The sequence below is a fragment of the Eucyclogobius newberryi genome, unplaced genomic scaffold (assembly GCF_026437365.1).
Source record: "Eucyclogobius newberryi isolate DKJ021-1_F unplaced genomic scaffold, fEucNew1.0.hap1 SCAF_7, whole genome shotgun sequence".
NCBI classification, from domain to species: Eukaryota; Metazoa; Chordata; class Actinopteri; order Gobiiformes; family Gobiidae; genus Eucyclogobius; species Eucyclogobius newberryi.
In genome coordinates, this window is record NW_027316389.1 from 40,789,654 (window position 1) to 40,810,716 (window position 21,063).

Here is a 21,063-nt window from a genome sequence, read left to right on the forward strand (position 1 = left end):
ATCACCAGACCAGACGGTGACCATAAGAGCCTAAGGACACAACAACGTTCCCTGTTGCGTCCTATTGTGGCGTCCGGTGTTCCCGTCCAAGTAATATCCAGGCCTTGACCTTTCTGCAGTGGTCAGCAGGTATACACACAATGTCCATACACATAGGCTACTTTTAAATAACTTTAAATTCAATTCCTTTTCATTTCACCATCTAAAACAGTTTGTCCCAGGGAAATATATTATTTCAATTTATTTTGTAAAGCCTAAAATCAGCAGGGGCTGAATAAAGAGTTGATTTTACTGTCCCAGAGCATCCCTGACCTTTGGCCCTTGTAACGTAATAATCCCCACAAACATAATACAAACAAACAGCTTTTGCTTACCATAAACGTAATTACAAAATTAATTACATTTGTGAGACAGTAAAAAGCTGCACTTACTACAAGTTTATTAAATCAAAAACATAACTAAAGGAAAACATAGATTTATATACACATACACACGCTAATAAACACACTATAATATTTGGGGAACAAATAAACACTCTCGGGGCCGGCACTCTCGGGCCCTGCACTCTATGGCCCTGCACTCTCGGGTCCGGCACTCTCGGGCCCGGCACTCTCGGGCCCTGCACTCTCGGGGCCGGCACTCTCGGGCCCTGCACTCTCGGAGCCGGCACTCTCGGGGCCGACACTCCCGGCTCTCCTCTCTATGTTGCTGAGTTCCATGGCTCCTATTAGATTTGAATGGGGAGTATTGGTGTAGGATTACAGGCAAAATGATCCAAATTAGGACTTGAGTCTCATTGAATTTTTGAGATGTATGTAAGCTTATTCAGTAACAGTGACAGGTAAACAGTGATTGAAATGTTTAACTCAATGGGACAACGCATGTGGAAGTTACAAATAATTATCTGTCATTTAGTATTTGTCATGGTCTTGCCCCCATAATTGAAAATATGACAAGTAAAATATGTAAAATAGAATGTATATCGGTTAAAACGCTATTTTTAAAGTATATTTAGTGGTAAAGACCATTGCAGATTTTCTATTTGAGTTCTATTTGAAAAGTATTTTAAAAATTGCTATTTTTTTGTGCCTAGTTTTTATGACTAGTTTATCAAAATAGTTGCTATTTCTGCTTCCAAACTCGCTAACGGACTCGTCCAGGGCATACTAATTAGTAGTTGTAAAATTGAATATTATCATTAACGAGGGAAGCCCGTGCGAAAAAACACGAAAAAGTGTGCACTAAATGAGCGCTCTTTCTTTTTTCATGTAATACGCTCATTTGCGCCAATTAGTTCACTAATGCATTCCCCAGCTCATGCACGTTCTGTGCACATAAACATGTAATGCAAACATTTTACATTGTTTTTGTATTGTAATAACACACTGTGTGCAAAGCCCATTCAAAAATAATCGATGGGCACGAAAGTCAGTGACCAGAGACCCGCACCATGATGTTTGTAAGCACGAGTTTGTGATATTTTTAAAATGGGAAACATTGTTTTTGCCTCGGAATATTATTTATTGTTCTTTCGTTCTTCTTGTTGGTACCCCCTCTCCCCCTATTTTCACCCAGTGAACACTGATGAAAAAGTCAGGAAAATTTGCTCACCTCTAACAATCGTGCCATACTTTTATAAACTCCTCCTAGGCTATATGCCCGAAAAAGCTGAAATCTGGTGAAAATCAAAGTTGTAAACATGGACGGATATGCTAGTGAGTGGTATAAAAAATTTCATTTTGAGTGAACACCCAGTGAAAAAATATTAAAAGACGGCTCAGTAGCGCCACCTCAAAAATCGATTAACATGAGGCCAATGGGAGCCTAAAACCAAAAAAGTCTAATACTCGTCCGAGAGTCCAGTCTTCCATCTCCACATCCATTGTCCGGGGGGAGTGTCGTCGTCTTCCTCAGAGTAGCGGGGACCCACCCTATCCTCGCCATCGTCACTATCGTTTGGGGACTCCGATGGAGGGCGTGGTCTGGGAGGTGGCCTGCTTCTGGACGTCTGGGTGGGGTTGCGTCGATGGAAGTCCCTGACGAGGATCCAGGATGTCCCTCCCAGGGACCCAGGAACTTTCCTCAGGGCCGTAACCCTCCCAATCCACTAGGTACTGGAATTCCCTCCCACGTCGGCGAGACTGCAGGAGGCGACGGACAGTGTAGGAGGGACCTCCCTCGATGAGGCAAGGAGGGTGTGGAGGCGGCGCGGCAGGGATCAGGGCGCTCTCTTGGAGAGCATGAAACATGGGATGAACCCGCATGGATCTAGGGAGTTCGAGCCTTACCGCCACTGGGTTGATGATCTCCTGGATCTCAAACGGATCGATGAAGCAAGGAGCCAGTTTCTTGGATTCCACTCAGAGGGGAAGATCACGTGTAGAGAGCCAAACCGTCTGACCTGGCTGGTAGTCCGGGGCCTTGGAGCAGTGGCGATTGGCGGCCGCGGTGTAGCAATCAGCGACCCGGAGTAGAGCCGCCCTGGCTCGGGTCCAAGTTCTGCGACAGCAGCGGATAAAGCCCTGGACGGAGGGGCAGGAAGCCGTGGCTGGAACTCATAAGTGCACTCAAAGGGGGAGAGACCAGTGGCGGAGCTGGTCAAGGTGTTGTGGGCGTATTCTACCCATAGGAGCTGTTCGGACGAGGAAGTGGGGTTTTGAGTCATGCAGCGTAGCGGTGTTTCCATCTCCTGATTCTTGCGTTCTGGCTGGCCGTTGGACTGTGGGTGGTACCCAGAAGAAAAGCTGACGGTGGCTCTCAGGAGGGAGCAAAACTCTCTCCAGAATACTGAGGTGAACTGGGGGCCCCGATCAGAGACCACATCCAATGGGATACCATGGAGACGGATGACGTCTCTTTTGCAGAGGGAAGCTTGGTCAGGGTCATGAAATGTGCCATTTTGCTGAACCAATCTACCACCGTCAGGATAGTAGTGTTGCCTCTGGACGGTGGTAGACTGGTGACAAAGTCCAGATAAATGTGCGACCAGGGACGATGAGGCACAGGCAGAGGATGTAGAAATACAGCTTGGGCATGATGAGCCAGCTTGTGCAAAACCTGTAAAAGTGTCCTCATCCAGTGACATCCACCAGAACCGGCGCTGTACAACGTCATTGGTCCGTTGGATCCCAGGATGGCAGGTAAGTTGAGTGCTGTGGGCCCATTGTAGAACCTCAGACCGGAGGTCAGGCTTACGGAAAAAAATTGTTCTTGGGCGGCGGCCCTGACCTTCTCCTCGATCTCCCAGGTGAGTGTGGCCACCAGACGGGAAGATGGCAGGATGGTGTCTGGGTCGGCCCTGTCTGTCCCCCACTTCCCCCAAGAACTGACGGGAGAGGGCATCAGGCTTGACATTGCAGGACCCCGGTCGATAGGAGAGGGAAAAATTGAAGCAGGTCAGGATGAGTGCCCATCAAGCCCAGGCAGGAGTTCAGTCTCTTAGCGGACTGGAGGTACTCAATTTGTTATGGTCCGTCCATACCAGAAACGGCAAATTAATCCCCTCGAGCCAGTGTCACCAACTTGACGGCGAGGAGCTCTCGGTTCCCAATGTCATAATTCCTCTCTGTCGGGGTCAAACGTCTGGAATAGAAAGCACAAGGGTGCAACTTCTGGTCAAAGGCCACTCTCTGGGATAAGACGGCCCCCACTCCTAAGTTGGAAGCATCCACCTCAACCAGGAACTGTCGTTCAGGGTCCGGCATATGGAGGATAAGGGCCGAGGTGAATTGTGTCTTCAGTGCCTGAAAAGGGTCATTGGCTACCTTGGACCAGAGAAAGGGCACCTTGGAGGAGGTAAGAGCTGTGAGGGGGGCCACCGCTGAACTGTAGCCCCTGATGAACCGTCAGTAGAAGTTGGCGAAGCCCAGGAAACGTTGAAGCTGCTTGCGCGAATCAGAGACGGGCCAAGAGGTGACGGCAGAAACCTTGGCTGAGTCCATCTCCACGGTCCCTCTCCCTACAATGTACCCCAGGAAAGAGACAGACGAGGCGTGAAACTCACACTTCTCAGCCTTGACGAAAAGGGAGTTTTCCAGGAGACGTTGGACTGACTGGCAGAGTGGAAAGACACCAGCAGACAGGAGATGAGCAGGCTGTGACAATCTCCTCCTATAGTTTTCATCGAAAACACTTAAAATTTGGCCAAAAGACACAAAACCTGTGAACAATGAAATTTGTCTAACTTTGAAGCTGATACACCTTCAGGTGTGCTCATTGTAAATTTTAAACAAAATCGCATTTTTTGGAATTTTCTTAAACCTTTTTTTTTTTTTTTTACTGGAGCGTTTGTGAAGATTTCCAAGTTGAACGCAATGATATGCAAATTCATCAAAGACAACTTATTTGTTGTACGCAACTGAAAACATTTTTAACGGGTTCATTTGTGACCGGGCAGAATGTGACAAAATTAAAATGTGACTCTTCTTCCGCAAACCACCTCAATTTTGATCCCCTGAAAGTCAACAAAAACTAAAAAAAATTTGACCCAAAATTCAGGATCTGTGAAAAAAATAATAATAATTGAAAAATTAGATGACCATGCAATCTTCTGATGATCTGTTGTTGTTTTCATCCCATTCAAAATGCTTGTAAGATAAGATAAGATAAGATAAGATAAGATAAGATATAAGATAAGATATTCCTATATTGTCCCACATGGGGATGCAACGCAGGAAAGATACAGAGGTAGATCCAGAAGAACAGATCACTTATAGGAAGTCTGAAAAACACTTTCAGTAGAAGATCTCCTATAAATAAATAAAAACTCCCATAGACAAATAAATAAATAAATACATAAATACCATTGCATGCGATCACGACAGTAATTGCACATGAATATGTGTCACGACAGCACATAGATTGCACATGAATTTCACAGTAATTGCACATGAATTGCACATGAATTCCAACAGCAATTGCACATATGACAGAATTGCACATGGTTAAGTCAGTATTGCGAGTGTTCAGTACTAACAGTGTTTGTTATAAAGTCTGACAGCAGCAGGAAGGAAAGACCTGCGAAACCTTTCCCTCACACAGCGAGGGTGGATCAGTCTCTCACTGAAGCTGCTCTCCAGAGCGGACAGAGTGTCCTGCAGGGGACAGAGTGTCCTGCAGGGGACAGAGTGTCCTGCAGGGGACAGAGTGTCCTGCAGGGGACAGAGTGTCCTGCAGGGGGTGACACTCATGGTCCAGCATAGATGTGAATCTAGCCAGGACCCTCCTGTCCCCCACCTGCTGCACCGAGTCCAGAGCACAGCCCAGGACGGAGCTGGACTTCTTGATGACTCTGTCCAGCCTCTTCCTCTCCCTCTCTGTGATGCTGCTGCTCCAGCAGACCACACCGTACAGGAGGGCTGATGCTACCACAGAGTCGTAGAAGGTCTTCAGGAGTGGCCCTGTCACTCCAAAAGACCTGAGTCTCCTCAGGAGGTAGAGCCGACTCTGGCTCTTCCTGTACAGTGCGTCTGTGTTATGAGTCCAGTCCAGTTTGTGGTTCAGATGAACACCCAGGTACTTGTATGAGTCCACTCTCTCAATGTCCCATCCCTGGATGTTCACTGGTGAGGGGGCAGTGGGGTGGCGTCTGCGGAAATCCACCACCATCTCCTTGGTCTTCCCCGTGTTGATGAGGAGGTGGTCCCGCTGACACCAGTCCACAAAGTCCTGCTCCAGTCCTCTGTACTCCGCGTCATCGTCGTCCGTGATGAGTCCGATGATGGCAGAGTCATCAGAGAACTTCTGCAGGACACAGCTGTCCGTGTCATGTCTGAAGTCTGCAGTGTAGAGGGTGAAGAGAAAGGGCGTGAGGACAGTGCCCTGGGGCGCCCCCACACTGCAGGTCCGAGTGTCAGACACACAGTTCCGGGCTCTCACAAACTGGGGTCGGTCTGTGAGGTAGTCCAGGATCCACTCTGCCAGGTCATACTCCACACCAGCCGTCTCCAGCTTGTCCCTCAGGAGCAGCGGCTGGATGGTGTTGAAGGCGCTGGAAAGATCGAAGAACAGAATCCTCACAGAGCTGCCAGGCTTTTCCAGGTGAGAGAGAGAGCGGTGCAGCAGGGGGATGACGGCGTCCTCCACTCCGATGCCAGACCGATATGCAAACTGCAGTGGGTCCATGGCTGAGCTCACGGTGGAGCGGAGGTGGTCCAGGACCAGCCGCTCCAGTGTCTTCATCAGGTGGGACGTGAGAGCCACTGGCCTGAAGCTGTTGAGGTCTTTGGGGCGCGGTGTCTTAGGCACAGGTACCAGACAGGAGGTCTTCCAGACCTGTGGTACCACCCTCAGCTTCAGGCTCATGTTGAAGACATGCTCCATAACTCCACACAGTTCATCTGCAGGACTTAAGGAGCCTGGGGCTGATGCCATCAGGTCCTGCTGCCTTCCTCACTTTAATCCTCTTCAGCTCACTCCTCACCTGTGCTGTTGTGACAGTGTCAGTGGTTGGCAGGGGGACCGTGTGGTGGGGGGATGGGTGAGTCCGTAGCTCTATGTTAGTATTTGTCAGGTTGCCACGGTAACATGCTTGCAGCTAGAGGTATGTCATCATTGACTTTTTTGTGAAAGCTAAGAAATGAAGATAAGTTATCTTGATTGCAGGACTAGGACCACACCCCTTTCACGCCCCTTTGTGCGGCTACACTATTTAGGCATCCAAGTCACACACATCAGCGTTCATGACTCCGTGCCCCTCCCTCCGACCCTCTTCTAACTATTATTCTAATTTATGTTCTAGATGGGGGTCTCGAGGCCCGGGAGCCTACAGCCCTCATCGCCAGATGCCCCAAATCTGTAGTCCTTTCTGTCTGTGTGTTGTTCATGTTTCTCTTATGTCAATAAACACTTTACATCTTAGCTGGGGTTGTGGTTCTTGCTAGTAAAGGAAGTATGTGCCAAATTTAATTAGTCTACATCAAAGTAAATGTTTTAATTCCATTCAAAATGCCTGTGAAGCAAAACACATGTAAGTCTATGGCAGTATTTGTTAGGTTGCCACAGTAACATGCTTGCCGTCATTGGCTTTTTTTGTTTGAAATGGCAAAGAGGATGTCTGTGCCAAATTTGATTTGTCTATGTCTGAGTAAATGTTTTGACTTCATTCAATTGTTCAAAGGGGGCGCTGTAGAGCCTTTGTAAAATATAGCGATATATACTGTATATCATTGCATTCAGCTCATCCTTTTATTAATGCCGGGAAATAGGACATCTCACACCAGAGATACGCAAGTTTTAAGTAAATAGCCATTTTTGTTAACGAGCTTGCCACGCCCACATAATTACTAATTGGCCCTGCGATGAGCTGGCCCCTGTCCAGGGTGCACTCCGCTTAAGGGCCAAAGTCACTGGGATGGGCTCGTCTCCCGCGAGCCCGAACGGGAACAAGCGGTAGAAAATGAATGAATAATTATTAATTGCTTATGGGTGCAGTCATATTGTGTCAGAAATGAACCCGTTATAAATGTTTTTTGTTGTTGTTGTTTTATGGCGGTTGGCATCCGAGTGTTGCATTACCACCAGACTTTATTCCCCAGACTTTGTCGTAGTCCTAAAAGTTGTTCTTCCAGTGCTTTGACCTCCAGTGCTTTGACAAAGCCCAAGAGGTCATGAGATGCCTTTGTCATTGTATCCTAAAGAAGTTCTTCCTCCCCTCAGACTTTGTCGTAGTCCTTAAAATTTCTTATTCCATTGCTTTGGAAGTACAAAGCCCATGAGGTCATGGGACGTCTTTGTTGTTTTACAAAGCCCATGAGGTCATGGGACGTCTTTGTCGTTTTATCCTTTAGAAGTCCCTCTTCCATCACTTTGGCGTTTCTAGGCCCATGAAGTCAAAGCGCGTTAGAACATCCTCTTGCTCCTCATCCTCGGCTCAGTCTCCAACACCCCCCACCTCTATAAACGTTTACCCAGCCCTGTGCTACATAAGTAAGCAACCACAGCCTGACACAAACCCTGTGACTGGATCGCCAGAACGTTCCGCAGATTAAACTCCCGCCCATTATTCCGAAACCACAAGGCCAAGCCGGCCCTTTCTCTATCATAAGCCTCACAGCAAATCAGCACATGCTCGACAGTCTCTGGCACCCGACAGTGACCGCACAGACCGGTCGGATGTTTGCCTATCCTACTCAGTGACCAATTGAGTCCAGTATGGCCAAATGTTGTTGTTGTTGTTGTTGTTTTATGGCGGTTGGCATCCGAGTGTTGCATTACCGCCAGACTTTATTCCTTAGACTGTTGTTGCTGTTGTTGTTGTTGTTGTTGTTTCAGATCTTGTTGTTGTTGTTGTTGTTTTATGGCGGCTGGCATCCGAGTGTTGCATTACCGCCAGACTTTATTCCTCAGACGTTTCGTAGTCCTCAGACTCTGTCGTAGTCCGTAAAAGTACTCCTCCCATCGCTTTGGCGTTACAAAGCCCATGAGGTCATGATGTGTTTTTGTGACTAGAATAGTTGTTTTGTCAGAGACCAACCGGCTTTATTCCAGGGAGACTCTTCTTCACCTTCCTCGCCCTCTTTGACGTTCGGTGCTTTGGAAGTACAAAGCCCATGAGATCATGGGACGTCTTTGTCGTTTTATCCTTTAGAAGTCCTTCTTCCATCACTTTGGCGTTTCTAGGCCCATGAAGTCCAAGCGCGTTAGAACATCCTCTTGCTCCTCATCCTCGGCTCAGTCTCCAACACCCCCCACCTCTATAAACGTTTACCCAGCCCTGTGCTACATAAGTAAGCAACCACAGCCTGACACAAACCCTGTGACTGGATCGCCAGAACGTTCCGCAGATTGAACTCCCGCCCATTATTCCGAAACCACAAGGCCAACCCGGCCCTTTCCCTATCATAAGCCTCACAGCAAATCAGCACATGCTCGACAGTCTCTGGCACCCGACAGTGACCACACAGACCGGTCGGATGTTTGCCTATCCTACTCAGTGACCAATTGAGTCCAGTATGGCCAATCCTCATGCGGGCGAAGGCCCTTTCCTCCCACGCGTTCCTGCCCATAGACCCGCAAGGACCCACACTACCCTGTATGTGATAGAGATGCCGTCCAGTAACACAGTGGCTCCAAAATTCCTGCCAAAGGCCGACCACATGACTCTTGATAACGGGCTTGATTTCAGATTTGCTTAACTCAACCGCCACATCAATTGATGGCCGCCGAAGGGAACGTTTAGCCAGTGCATCAGCCATTTCGTTACCATCCACCCCCACATGCGCAGGGACCCAAATGAAGGAAACCCTCACATCCTTCCCGGACAGGGAGAGCATCAGACAGAAGATGCCATTCAACACATCCTGTCTGCAATCCGATTTCCCAGATTTAATGCTTTGCAATGCAGAAAGGCTGTCAGAGGCCACCACAATGCCGCAACACTGCAAAGCAGATTCCGCCCATTCCAACGCCAACCGTATCGCTATAAGTTCCGACGTGAAAACAGAAAGGCGATCTGTCAACCTCTTCTTGACCGCTAGCCCCAGGTCAGGCACAAAATAAGCGGCGCCAGTACGCCCACTCTCAGGATCCCTAGACCCGTCGGTATAAATAAACACATCACCTGAGTGCTTATCGATGAGCGCTTGAACGGCAAACTGCGGTGCCCTCCCAGCGACTCCTCTAAGCTTGCCATGCAAGCTAACATCAACAGGAGCCGGGACAAACTTCCACGGAGCTATAGCAGACAAAGCCACCGACGGGCTCACACGCAGATCACCAACCCCCGCAAGCCGCGCCTTCGCATTTCCTACCTGGCTGAAAATCATACCGCCAGCCTCACTCTGCCCCCCATCAACCCTGAGAAAGTCCCTCACCGGGTGAGAGCTCGTATGACCTTGCACATTCACCCAGTAAGCCAACAGAAGTTCTAGCCTCCGGAGCCGTAACAGCAATTCCCCCAACTCAACCTGCAGCGCCGAGACAGGGGAGGTCCTAAAAGCCCTACAGCAGATGCGCAAGGCCTGGGCTTGCTCCACATCAAGCTTCTTTAAGTTAGTCTCAGCCGCAGACATGTAGGCTATACAGCCATAATCAATAGCCGCCCTCATGACGGCCCGATAAATACCCAGGAGCGACCTTCTGCTGGCCCCCCAGTCCTGGCCGGATAGACAACGAAGCAAGTTATTCACCCTTTTGCATTTACCACTGACCTCATCAATGTGCCGACGCCAACTAAGCCTCTCGTCAAAGGTGACCCCCAAGAACCTCACCTCCCTGACCTGTTCGAGCACCTGCCCATGCAGTCGAAGGGAGACGTCCCTATGTCCATTGAAGAAACAGATCACTTGAGACTTCCGTACGTACAGTTTAAACCCCCACTTCAGGGTCCACTGCTCCACCTGCTGTATTGCCCTTTGCAGTTTCGCCTCGTAAAACCGGAGATTCCTCCCTCTCACCCATAGAGCGCCATCGTCAGCATAAAGGCTCCTCCCAACAGACCCATCCACGTCGTCAAAGATGTCCTTAATCATAACATTGAACAAGATAGGGCTACACACACTCCCCTGCGGGATCCCATTCTCCACCCCATAGACCCCAGAGTAAGCAGCGCCCACTCTGGTTTGGATACGCCGGCCAGACAGAAAGCTCCGGACCCAGTTAAACAGTTTACCCTTCACACCACACTTCCGCAGCTTAATGAGGAGCCCATCCTTCCAAACCATATCGTACGCCTTCTCCACATCAAAGAGCACCGCAATAACCTTTTCTTTCTGAGCCCTGGCCAGCTGGATATCAGATTCCAAACACAACACGGAATCCATGGTGTTCCTGCCCCTACGGAAACCACTCTGGTGCGCGGGAAGCAAACCCTGACTCTCCAAGAAGTAATCCAACCGCTCGGTAACCAAGCGCTCCATCGTTTTCCCGAGTTGCGACGTCAAGGCAATCGGCCTATAACTTGAAGGGTCAGACGCTGGCCTACCCGGCTTCAGAACCGGCACCACCGTAGACTGTTTCCACGCAGATGGAACACAACCTGAATCCCAAACACGGTTGAAAAGACCCAGGACTAGCCCAAGCGTGTCATCAGTCAAATGAGAGAGCATGTCATAGCACACCTCATCTTTACCCGGGGCTGTCTGTTTCGCCTTAGAAAGTGCTCTCCTTAGCTCAAACAAACTAAACGGAAGGTCAAGGTCATCTTGAGTCGAAGGCTGGTGCCCAATCAGCTCAGAATTCTGGGCCAAAGTACTCTCCCTGTAGTGCCTTTCCGCAGGTGAGAGATTGTCAGAGCTGTGCACCGACACAAAGGTGCTGGCCAACAGTTCAGCTTTGTCAACGTCGCTGACTGCTTCAACACCATTCAGTATTAGGACCGGGGTCCCATGACGGCGCTCAACCCCATGCATCCGCTTAATCATCCCCCAAACATCCCCGAGACGCGTTTCTCTCCCAATTTTGGAACAATACCGCCTCCAATAGGCACTCTTGGCCGTTCTCACAGTTTTCCGCACAACAGCGCGGGCCCTCTTGTAGTCAATGAGGGCACCCTCAGTGTGGGCAACCCTTAGCCGGCGAAACGCCGCATTTCTCGCCCTAACAGCATGACCACATGCTTCAGTCCACCACGGCACCCGCTTCCTATGTCCACTACCACCACTCTTAGGAATCGTGCCTACCGCTGACTGCGTGATGAGCGAGACAATTGCACTATTGAGATCATCCACCTGAGTCAATCCTCCTTCCTGCAGAACCCTAGAACCATCATCAGCTTTCCTCAGGAAAGCCCCCCAGTTCGCCCTTGCCAACTGCCACCTCTGGATCCTCGTCCCCCTGACCACACAGCTCCCAAAGCCAATCACGGTGCGGACTAGATAGTGATCGCTACCAAAAGAAAGATTACCAAGAACCTCCCAACTACAAACACCAGCTAACTCCTTGGACACAAGTGTAAGATCTATTGCACTTTCCGCACCGGTCCCCATATCATAGCGGGTCCCACCCCCATCATTCAGACAAACCAACTCCCTTTGATTGATAAAACCCTCTACCACCTGCCCATACCTATCGGTACCACTACCGCCCCACAAAGCGCTATGCGCATTAAAACCCCACACCACACGGCCTTTCCCCGAACATCCTTACCGATACTATGTAAGGACGCTAGCGTTAACTCACCACACGGATTATAAAGGTTAACCACAGTAACAGCTTCACCACCCAGCCAGACCCTCACCGCCAGGGCCTCCGGCGCTTTACTCACACTGACAACAACGTAATTTAGGTCATCTCGGACAAACACAGCCACACCTCCGCCTCTACCCTGCTCCCTATCATTCCTAACACACACATATACCTAGGTCGTAACCAAGTCTCCTGCACGCACATAACGTGAGGCTTGTTCAACAAGGTAGAGACAAAATGCTTAAATTCCTGGCCATTAGCACGAAGACTACGCGCATTCCATTGCAAGACAACCACCGCCATTATGAGCCCCCGGAACCTGACGGCGCATCGGGAGCCCCCCCACTCCCACTGCCAGAATGGGGCAGGGCGCCCTCCCGCAGCGCATCCTCTATCTCCGTCCACTCGGGGCCCCCAGCTCCAAAGTACTTCCCTGCAGCCTTAGCGATGATCTTAGTCTTTTCGGATCTCTTCTTGGTTTGCCCAGTACAGTTAATCACTTCCACCATAAAGAGGAAGAAATCTTTCCTCTTCACAACCAGTACATCCTCCGCACCCACAGGGCCTCTGCCCGTGGAAGCCACACTCACGGGCATCCCAGTGGGGACCTCCCCCTGGCTGCGGGCAACGCTGCCCCCTCCCCTGCGTAGGGCGTCTTCTTGCTCGTCTATGGAGGGCTCTCTCAGTGAGGAGCAGGGCGGGGGGGTTGCAGATGTCGGGGATGTGAGTTCAGAGTGTAAGGTGTTCATAAAGCTCGCGCAGGATAATGCGTCCTTTAAGGGGTGGGATCCGATGGCGTTGACAAGGAGCCTGACTGTAGCTGTGGGAGTGGTCAAGCATGCGAGTGTCCTTAGGGATGGCTTGCTGCTGGTTGTGTGCAAGGACGTGGCTCAGCAAAGGAAGGCGATTGAAGCTAAGTGTCTGGGTGGGAAGGACATTCTTGTGTCTGATGCTGTAAGAGGCACGGTCAGGGGAGTTATAGTAGGCGTCCCTACGACGACATCTGTGGATGACATAAAGGAGAATTTGACTGGAGCTAAGGTGGTGGATGCTAGGCGGTTGAAGATGACCCGGGATGGGGTAAGGTGTGACAGCCTGTCGATAATGATTAGATTTGAAGGTGGGATCCTGCCTCGTGTGGTGTGCGTTGGGTACATGCGCTATGGCGTACGCCCATATGTTCTGCCGCCCCTGCGTTGCTTCAAGTGCCAGCGCTTTGGGCATATTGCAGCGGTCTGTAGAGGGAAGCAGAAGTGTGGTAAATCATTTATGTTGTTGTTGTTGTTGTTGTTTTATGGCGGTTGACATCCGAGTGTTGCATTACCGCCAGACTTTATTCCTTAGACTTTGTCGTAGTCCTAAAAGTTCTTCTTCCAGTGCCTTGACTTCCAGTGCTCTGTCCTCAGACTCTGTCGTAGTCCGTAAAAGTACTCCTTCCATTGCTTTGGTGTTAAAAAGTCTACGCCGTGCGTCTACGAGCTGCCACTCGTAGACGCACGGCTCTTCGACACTCAAGTGTCCATAGGACATGCCAGGCTCTGTCAGGGTGTTCTACGCAATGCATTCTGGGATTGACACTCGCCCAGTAGCATCATCACAACAAACATGGTGGCGCCCGTGTCCCCCGCATGTTCCCCTCGCTCGCCTACCAAAATAAAGGATAGCGTCGTACAAAAGGTCGATTGAATTGTCTTAAAATCGTGAGATTTAGTCTCCTGATCGGGTTGATAGAGACGTTTTCCGTCATGGACTGTTGAAGCCTGACCCCTGGTGGTCACTCTGACTCAAAAAATGGCAAAATTTGGATTTTTTTTTTTTTTGCCTTCAAAGTAAAAAAAAAAGAATTTGCCTACCGTCCGAGCCACTTGAAAAATGTTGACTCGGGTTACAGCAAACAGACAATTTATTTGGGGGAGCCTGATCAAAAATCTTTTTTCAGCCATTTTTCCCACTGTAAAATCTCGAGCTAGAGTCACGTGATTTTGTTGCATTGTGCCCGGTCACAAATGAACCCGTATTAAATGTTTTCAGTTGTCTACGACAAATAGATTGTCTTTTATAAATGTTTTTAATTAAATTTGGAGAGGGCGCTAGAGACAATTCTTTAGCAAGCCACTACATTTGCACATCATTGCGTTCAGATTGAAAATCTTCACAAATGCCCGAAGGCTTATCAGCTTCAAATGATAACATTTTATTGCTCTTGGATTTTGTGTCTTGTGGCAAAGGTTGAAATGTTTTCAATTAAAACTGTAGGAGATGCCAAAAGTATGACGTGGCGCATTTTTGTCAGCGCCTAACAATTTTAAACACATTTTCTATGACAATTTAATTAGTGTACTAAATCCTATTTTTAAAGTTAGTTAACAGTAGTCTACTAATTATGAATCCACCAGGCAGGAAGAAACATGGCGTGTATTCATTCGCACCCAGTGCACACACTACTACCGTTTAGACTGGTTTTATGCGCTCTAGCTAGCGGTCTTTAGCAGCCTCCTCCCTGCAGAAGTGTGGATTAGTCTGCTGTGCCCAGGGGTGTGGACTTTGTTCTAAGTCAGGGGGAATTAGCTGTGTCCATAGCGCGCACTAATCCTGCTCACGGGAACGCGCTCGGATCATTGCTCAGCTAACCGTCCTCCCATTTGCGCACGTGTCCATCGATGTTCCATCCATGTTCCTGCGGAGTCTTGACTGACATCTCACAGACAACTCAAGAGCTCTGGTAAGTATTTATTTTAGTTTGATTTCAACTACCGAGAGCACATAGAGATAGGTGCAAAGTGTTTGAAATGGTGAGGATGAAGAAGAGGTGGGTCTACTTAAGAGGTATGTTTTGACTGTCAAACACAGTGCGCTAGCATTTCGTTGATCATAGTTGGTACAATAGTTCATGATGACACGTGTCTGGGATTAATTCATCTATATGGGAAGTAATGAAAGTAATGAGGTAAAATGTTACACTGTCACTTACTCCAGAATCAGAGTCTGACCTGCGCCAGTCTTTGAGATGTATACGTCATTGTGTTGATTTATTTAAGATGGCTCCCAATTGTCTGTTGACGGGCCTGATTGCCATCGCTAGCCTCACCGGGGACAGCGGAAACAGACAGACAAAAAAAAATTATTTCTTTCTTATATTTCTTTCTTATCTACACTGACGGGATAGTATTTTCCGATTGCCCAAAGGATTACAACAACAAAACATCATTGCAAAGGGCCCCCATAGACATGTTTGCCCTGCATATTCTAAAATGTGCCAGCTAATTAAATGATTGAAGTTGAAGTATACACATACCTAAAAGAACTGTAAAACTTACCACTAATGTGCAGACACATTATTTTACACCCTTATATGAAATATGACTCTGTAATTGTGTTTTATACTTATTATTCATTATTATAACAATTTTTACTTTATATATTCTGGGGCCCAAATCCACCCCTGTTTTAATACTGCTGGATATGGGCAATTCTATGTTAATATGTGCATTTACTGTATTTCTCAGAAGCACTGAGCAAAACAAGCTGTAGTTAAAATTAGCAACGTATAATCTCCTGTGTTGCCCTCTGCCCGCTCTGAGGGTACTCATGACCCTGTCAGCTGGCTTAGACAACTCTAAGCTCCACATAAACACTGTGCCCTTCACAAACATCCAGGCAGAGAGGCCAAGTACAGGTGGGCCTACAGACCAGTACAGGTGGGCCTACAGACCAGTACAGGTGGGCCTACAGACATGTACTGACCAGTACAGGTGGGCCTACAGACCAGTACAGGTGGGCCTACAGACATGTACTGACCAGTACAGGTGGGCCTACAGACATGTACACACCAGTACAGGTGGGCCTACAGACATGTACACACCAGTACAGGTGGGCCTACAGACATGTACACCCCAGTACAGGTGGGCCTACAGACCAGTACAGGTGGGCCTACAGACATGTACTGACCAGTACAGGTGGGCCTACAGACATGTACACACCAGTACAGGTGGGCCTACAGACATGTACACACCAGTACAGGTGGGCCTACAGACCAGTACAGGTGGGCCTACAGACATGTACTGACCAGTACAGGTGGGCCTACAGACATGTACACACCAGTACAGGTGGGCCTACAGAACGGTACAGGTGGGCCTACAGACCAGTACAGGTGGGCCTACAGACCAGTACAGGTGGGCCTACAGACATGTACACACCAGTACAGGTGGGCCTACAGACATGTACACACCAGTACAGGTGGGCCTACAGACCCGTACAGGTGGGCCTACAGACATGTACAGACCAGTACAGGTGGGCCTACAGACCAGTGCAGGTGGGCCTACAGACCAGTACAGGTGGGCCTACAGACCGGTACAGGTGGGCCTACAGACATGTACAGACCAGTACAGGTGGGCCTACAGACCAGTACAGGTGGGCCTACAGACATGTACAGACCAGTACAGGTGGGCCTACAGACCAGTACAGGTGGGCCTACAGACATGTACAGACCAGTACAGGTGGGCCTACAGACCAGTACAGGGCCTAGAGACCAGTAAGCCTAATAGGCCATAGGCTGCTCTCAGAAAGGGCCTAGAAAATGACTTCCGTCCCAGGTCCTGGGAAATACTTTTAGTTATGGTTTCTATCAAGTAAAATAGTTAAACTTCTTCCACCAGAAGTTCCTCAAGCGGGAACTTTGCAGTTCGTGGGTAAATCTGTTGAAGTTGGAAATGTACGAAAATATGCAAATATTAGCCTCTCATAGCATTTTTCACTCAATTTATCTCAGAAAGTGAAAGGATCACACTCTTCATTTTTTTCACATAAACAGACATCACAATGAATATTTGATATGTGAAATATCAGGTCAGAGGGCGTGGTCGTCTTGAATTAGTCATATGTTAAAAAAGGCATAATTTTAAAATGATCTCATTGAAACAAGCTCACCATTAGGGTTGTGTTCAAAATATCGATACGGCGATATGTCGTCACGGACTCCATATCGATACTGAGTCACAGTATCGATACGTTTTTAATTAAAAATAAATAACTTCTTTTTTTTTTGAAGTTTTGTGGCCCCTAGGCTTTAAAGGAGGTGGAATAGTTCTTTTCTTCTGCTGTTTGTGCTGCTCCTCTGGTCGAGGTGAGAAGGAGCTGGACCTGATCAGAAGCTGATCTGTGCAGAAGATGCTGCTGCAGCTGTTCAGACCATGAAACATGCAATACTTTACTAGAATGTGTTCCTTATATTTCTATTTGGATCAGTTGGATGTATAAAGTTATTAGAGCAGAATGGATTTATAAATAAGCGCTTTGTGGATAAACATGAAATTTCATACATGTTTGTATCCAGAGTAAAAACATGACCCATTTGGTACATTTTTAAGACCCTTTTTTCAAAAATGTATCAAGATACATATCGTAATGAGGGAATTGTATCAGAATATACAAGTATCGGGATACATATTGTATCTGTATCGGGATACGTATCGTATCGCGAGGGTCTTGGCAATACCCAGCCCTACTCACCGTGGGTTTTTGACTCACCAATTTTTCACATACTACATTTCAGATTCGACTTCATTTGGCCCCTTAACTCATACTAATAACAACATGTTAAAATAAGTTCAAAATTCTTTATAATAAAAAATATCCCAAATACTTGTATATTCTGATACAATTCCCTCATTACGATATGTATCTTGATACATTTTTGAAAAAAGGGTCTTAAAAATGTACCAAATGGGTCATGTTTTTACTCTGGATACAAACATGTATGAAATTTCATGTTTATCCACAAAGCGCTTATTTATAAATCCATTCTGCTCTAATAACTTTATACATCCAACTGATCCAAATAGAAATATAAGGAACACATTCTAGTAAAGTATTGTATGTTTCATGGTCTGAACAGCTGCAGCAGCATCTTCTGCACAGATCAGCTTCTGATCAGGTCCAGCTCCTTCTCACCTCGACCAGAGGAGCAGCACAAACAGCAGAAGAAAAGTACTATTCCACCTCCTTTAAAGCCTACGGGCCACAAAACTTCAACAACTATTTGTTGTTTTTGGGTTTTTTTATAAAAAGAATATCGATACTGTGACTCAGTATCGATATGGAGTCCGTGACGACATATCGCCGTATCGATATTTTGAACACAACCCTAATGGTGAGCTTGTTTCAATGAGATCATTTTAAAATTATGCCTTTTTTAACATATGACTAATTCAAGACGACCACGCCCTCTGACCTGATATTTCACATATCAAATATTCATTGTAATGTCTGTTCATGTGCCAAACTTTCTGAGATAAATTGAGTGAAAAATGCTATGAGAGGCTAATATTTGCATATTTTCGTACATTTCCAACTTCAACAGACGATTTACCCATGAACTGCAAAGTTCCCGCTTGAGGAACTTCTGGTGGAAGAAGTTTAGCTATTTTACTTGATAGAAACCATAACTAAAAGTATTTCCCAGGACCCTGGGACGGAACGACAAGATACAGAAGCTAGCCGATGGCCTATAAGAGCAACACGGTTCATTTGGTCTTTTGGAAAGCCTGTATTAGAGCTGTGGAAGGGACAGACTTGTTCTTCATAATGCATTCATTCTTTCATTCTATTTTTTAACACTTAATTGATCAAAGTTAGACTAATGTGACTTTTTTTAGATTGTTCCCCACTATGAACTTTCTCTGTAAATATTTTCACAAGTCCACATAATAAAAAAAAATATTGTTTAATTTTTGTTAATGAAATTTGAAGGAAGCACCAGAGTGCCCTATTCAAAGACAGGGCCAGTATATCATTGCATCCAACTCAAATCTGACAAAGTTTGTAAAGGAAATGTTTTTTTGTATTCTTATTTATTTTAATTCAGGCTTTTTTTAAATTCACCAGGACCACCCTCAACCGTCTATTAAACAAGTATGAAGTGTTTTCGATGAAAACTTTTGGAGGAGTTTTATTTCTGGTCAGAGCACCTATTGCATGTTTGTAAAAGCATTAGATAGGACTATTACAAATGTAATTGGTAATCTTCCATTGCACCAAGTTTGAAGGGCCCCCGAGAGCCATAAGAAAAAATAGGGCCTTAATTAACATATCATTGTGTCCAGCTCACAGTTTTGCATATGCGCTCAATTGGATTTCTCAAATCTGACAAAGTTTGTAAATTATAGATTTTTTAGTGTGTTTTTTTTTTCTAATATAGATTTTGTTTTGAAAATTCACCAGGACCACGCCCAGCCGTCTATTCAAAATCAATTTGTTTTGATTCAGTTTTTATTGATGAAAACTGTTGGAGGAGATAGATGATGATGTGTGACATTTTAATCCTCGGGTTTGATACAATATGGCCGACTTCCTCAGGGTTTATGGCGGGTCATAATATATATGTTTTGTCCTGACATGACCTATTTTTTTTTTTCAACTTTCATCGTCTATTTTGAAATATTTCTGGTCAGAACTCCCATTGCAGCAATAGCAATGTAAATCTATATTTGAAGTGGTGCAACGGAGCGCTTTTTTATTTTGATCAATGTTGCACATTTTGAAAAGAGTGTTTAGAGCTTTTCGGTGGAGAGAGCATAACATAACACATGACACGAGTTACATCAAATACAGTTAAGGGCACACTTGTCTGTTGCACACTTGTTTGATCGTTGCACACTCATTTGATCGTTGCACACTCGTTTGATCGTTGCACACTCGTTTGATCGTTGCACACTCGTTTGATCGTTGCAAACTCGTTTGATCGTTGCACACTGGCTTGATCGTTGCACACTTGTTTGATCGTTGAACACTTGTTTGATCGTTGCACACTTGTTTGATCGTTGCACACTTGTTTGATTGTTGCACACTTGTTTGATCGTTGCACACTTGTTTGATCGTTGAACACTTGTCTGTTGTACACTTGTTTGATCGTTGCACACTTGTTTGATCGTTGAACACTTGTCTGTTGCACACTTGTTTGATCGTTGCACACTCATTTGATCGTTGCACACTCGTTTGATCGTTGCACACTCGTTTGATCGTTGCACACTCGTTTGATCGTTGCACACTCGTTTGATCGTTGCACACTCGTTTGATCGTTGCACACTCGTTTGATCGTTGCACACTGGCTTGATCGTTGCACACTTGTTTGATCGTTGAACACTTGTTTGATCGTTGCACACTTGTTTGATCGTTGCACACTTGTTTGATTGTTGCACACTTGTTTGATCGTTGCACACTTGTTTGATCGTTGAACACTTGTCTGTTGTACACTTGTTTGATCGTTGCACACTTGTTTGATCGTTGAACACTTGTCTGTTGTACACTTGTTTGATCGTTGCACACTTGTTTGATCATTGCACACTTGTTTGATCGTTGCACACTCATTTGATCGTTGCACACTCGTTTGATCGTTGCACACTCGTTTGATCGTTGCACACTCGTTTGATCGTTGCACACTGGCTTGATCGTTGCACACTTGTTTGATCGTTGAACACTTGTTTGATCGTTGCACACTTGTTTGATCGTTGCACACTTGTTTGATTGTTGCACACTTGTTTGATCGTTGCACACTTGTTTGATCGTTGAACACTTGTCTGTTGTACACTTGTTTGATCGTTGCACACTTGTTTGATCGTTGCACACTTGTTTGATCGTTGCACACTTGCTTGATCGTTGCACACTCGTTTGATCGTTGCACACTCGTTTGATCGTTGCACACTGGCTTGATCGTTGCACACTTGTTTGATCATTGCACACTTGTTTGATCGTTGCACACTTGTTTGATCGTTGCACACTTGTTTGATTGTTGCACACTCGTTTGATCGTTGCACACTTGTTTGATCGTTGCACACTCAATTGATCGTTGCACACTCGTTTGATCGTTGCACACTTGTTTGATCGTTGCACACTTGTTTGATCGTTGCAAACTTGTTTGATTGTTGCACACTTGTTTGATCGTTG

General features: G+C 46.7%; 1 protein-coding gene across 2 annotated transcripts in view; it reads left to right on the forward strand.

Annotated features, from left to right (window-relative positions):
* The first annotated feature begins 14,746 nt into the window (after positions 1-14,746).
* LOC140348800 (anoctamin-1-like) overlaps positions 14,747-21,063 on the forward strand; it is a 136,535-nt gene continuing 130,218 nt past the window's right edge. For both annotated transcript variants that reach the window (XM_072434896.1, XM_072434897.1), the window contains exon 1: positions 14,747-14,845. The gene's annotated coding sequence lies outside the window, so the exon portion shown is untranslated. The remainder of the gene's footprint in view (positions 14,846-21,063) is intronic.